Source organism: Euphorbia lathyris, chromosome 1 (assembly GCF_963576675.1).
Source record: "Euphorbia lathyris chromosome 1, ddEupLath1.1, whole genome shotgun sequence".
NCBI lineage: Eukaryota > Viridiplantae > Streptophyta > Magnoliopsida > Malpighiales > Euphorbiaceae > Euphorbia > Euphorbia lathyris.
The window spans coordinates 4,521,040-4,524,650 of NC_088910.1; the positions used below are offsets into that span (position 1 = coordinate 4,521,040).

The window sequence follows — 3,611 nt, forward strand, 5'->3', positions numbered from 1 at the left end:
GATTTATTCACAGCGTGATTTATGCTTCGATTTATATGTTATTCCTACGCTAATCTCATTCCCCAAAACGAGTTAATTTACATGGTTCGTACCTTAATCACCGTTGGAACGATTTAGGTACGTTTCAAAACCCCGTTAATTTACATGATATCGACTCGAATCGCCGTTGGAACGACTCGAGCGTTTTAAAAATGTGAGATAAGAAGCTTTAACAAAAAACGTGATTAAGCATACAAGTCCATTAATTTTGTACAAAACTGTTTATTTAGGAAAACGATTTAAAACTCTGTTATTTACAATGAAAACGGTTTTAATTACAAGGTTCGCTTAATCCGTCGTTGGAACGAATTAAGGTTTCGAAACGTGACATTTTAGAAAACCACTTGGAACCAAACAGAAATCAAAAACTCTTATTTACATTTTGAAAGTCTCCAAATGCCTTTAATTTACACAATTGAATTGAAATCCTTTTGTGGCTTATTTTCCCCATTTTCACTCTCTTTAACCTTCATAATCACCACAATTAACAAATCAAGGCCAAATTCACCCAACCAAATACATTTGAAATATACACATATATACAAAAATAGAGTGAAAATACATATATATATATATATATATATATTTATCTAAAAATAAGGATATATCTATAGATAAAAACGAGTAAAAGATACTATATGGTATAATAAAGAAAACGAAAAATACTAAATATAATGCGTTCTTATTCTAATTCAAAACATGTAAAACAATGAACAAAGTTCATAAATGTGAAGAATAACATTTGGTTCAAACTAGTTTTAAGTAATAAATATATAGAAAATAACTTCCATCCTAAATAATGACTAATATAACTTAAATGAGCCAAAAACTATATATATATACAAATATAATACTTTACAAAACCAAATCAAAATGAATTAAGTTCCAAATATGAAATATATAGCTACATAATACGTAATTAATAGTTATAGGACTCAAAAATAATTTTTATAAATATATTACATAATTAAATACATATGTATACAAGTATAAATATCAAAAGGTTGAGAAAAGAGGGTTAAAAGGGGAATTTTCGGATTCTAGCAGATTACCGATGGAAAATCCGTCGCTAATCTCTGTTAGTGACAGAAATGGCAGAATATCAACAGCAATCCTTATACTTTTCAGATTCATTAGAAGGCTTTAAATCTACTCTATTCTATCATTTTGGGCCTCCGAACTACACCAAATCGGGTCATAGTCTACAACGGAACCTCCCTAAATGATGTTTTATTTTAAAACGTTAATTATAAAGGATTTTTCTAAAATTTATATATATACAACGTTTTAATCCCGAACTACCCTCAAACGGGATCACGGTTCGTATTGGGACTTAAGACAAGGTTTTTTATTTCAAAACAAAACCAAACGTTTATTTAATGCGTGACAGAATTTTAAATAAATACGGGAAAATAAATAAATGTGATAAATAAATAACTAGATAAATAAATAAAACTACATCCTAAAAATAAATAAATGAAGAAAATAAATAAAATAAATAAAACGAGTCTACTCCTCGGATAATACCTCAAGATCGGTATTGACAGCTGAAGTCGGTTGATTCCACGAATTATGATTTTTCAGTGTTTTTGGTGTTTTGGTAAAATATTTAACTTTTAGGAAATTTGGATTTTTTAGAAAAAAAAATGTTTTCTCCCAAAAAAATTAACCTTCTCTCTCTAAAAATGTCTAGAGTGAGAAGCTCCCCCAAAAAGTCCTCCCTCAAATGCATGGGGATCCGTGCCTTTTATAGGCACGGATCCCAAGAAGTTTTGGGCATCGCCCGACGGGAGTTGGGCGACACCCAACCTTAGTTGGGCGGACGCCCAACATCAGTTGGGCGAACGCCCAACTCATGTTGGGCGACGCCCAACTTCAGTTGGGCGAACGCCCAACTCATGTTGGGCGAACGCCTAACTTGTTGGGCGATTCCCAACTCGCGTTGGGCGATCGCCCAACGACCGTTGGGCGTCCGCCCAACGTCGTCGGGCATCGCCCGACGACGGCCAGGCGATGCCCGACACGGTCGGGCGGTCGTCGAATGGCCGTCGAGCGATGTTGACCATGCGTCGGGCCGCGCCCGACGCTCGACGGGCGACGTCCGACGTTCGGCACGTCGGACGGGCGCCCGACGTGCCGCGCACCGTTGTTTACGGAGCGACGATCGCTGCTGGGAGCGTCATTCGTTACTCACCGGCCGACGCTCGGCCTCCGGGGCCTTATCGCTCACTGTCGTAACAGTGAACGTGCCCGACCTCACTCAGGAGACGCCGAATTTGTTAGCGGGGCTTTCAAGTGCCGGCTCCCCGAGCTTTTCTGTTTATTTTTAAATTTTCTAATTAATGGAATCAACCGACTTGGCCGTTTATCGTGGGTTTTCGTCACAGGTCCTCCGACTCGGTGTCTGTAGGCACTCATCATGTATTGTGCTGCCTAATGAGGGGAGCAACCTGTTCGAAGTAAAGCCATCCATGATACACATGCTTCAAGCTGTTGTTCAGTTCGGTGGATACCACAATGAAGACCCCAATGCTCATATTCAGGATTTTGTTGAAATGTGTAACACTTTCAGAAAAAGTAGGGGGGTAACCGATGATGTTACAAGGTTAAAGTTGTTTCCTTTCTCTCTAAAGGATAAAGCAAGAATTTGGTTGAAGAACCTTCAACCCGGATCAATAATTACTTGGCATGAGATGGCTAGTGTGTTCTTGATGAAGTATTTCCCAGCAAGGCAAGCTATCAAGTTGAGAAATGAGGTTTCTCGTTTTATGCAAAAAGAAGATGAGTCGTTAGCCGAGGCTTGGGAACGTTACAAAGAGCTCTTGAGAAGGGTACCAAACCATGGCATTCCCATGTGGATGCAAGTTTAGAATTTCTACAATGGAGTCACCAATACCTATAAAATTCAAATTGAGTCCATTGCAAATGGTAGCCCGGAAGATCTTGAACCACAAGCTCTATATGATCTCTTTGAAAGGGTGGTCAATACAAGTTACAATTGGCACTCGGTGAGGAGTGATGGGAAGAAGATTTCAGATTCTGATGTTGTTTCAAAGCTGACAACTCAGATGGAATAGCTTGCTAGGCAAATCAGCAAGATGAATATGTCTTCCATTCATAGTGAATCTCCATTTTCTGATGAATGTGACTTTTGTGGTGGTCCCCATTTAAATATCAACTGCCCAAGAGTTAAACCGAGCAAAGCCAACCAAGAACAATGTCATTATGTTGGGTACAATCAAAGAAATCCACCCAATCCGTACTCAAACACATATAATTCTGGTTTCGAGAATCATCCCAACTTTGGGTGGACCCAACAGCAACTTCAACAAGAACAACCTAGGTACCAGCAGGAACAAAGAGGTCAATACCAACAACAACCTCAGCAACAGTACAAACAACGGCTATCAAAGACAAGCTGAGTGATCTTCAGGACAACGCGGATGTTCCATTTGCTAAAAGACAAGATCCGACAACTGTCTGCACCAATAATAGAAACCTTGGAATTACGCAAAAGCCAATTTCGAGATGCATGGATCAACTGTTCTCTTGCTAAAAGACAAACTGGCACA

General features: G+C 38.8%; 1 non-coding gene across 1 annotated transcript; it reads right to left on the reverse strand.

The window, feature by feature from the left end:
• Positions 1–2,780: 2,780 nt before the first annotated feature.
• Positions 2,781–2,887, reverse strand: LOC136216241 (small nucleolar RNA R71). Its single transcript, XR_010683236.1, has one exon. It is a non-coding gene; the product is annotated as a small nucleolar RNA R71 (small nucleolar RNA).
• Positions 2,888–3,611: the final 724 nt, after the last annotated feature.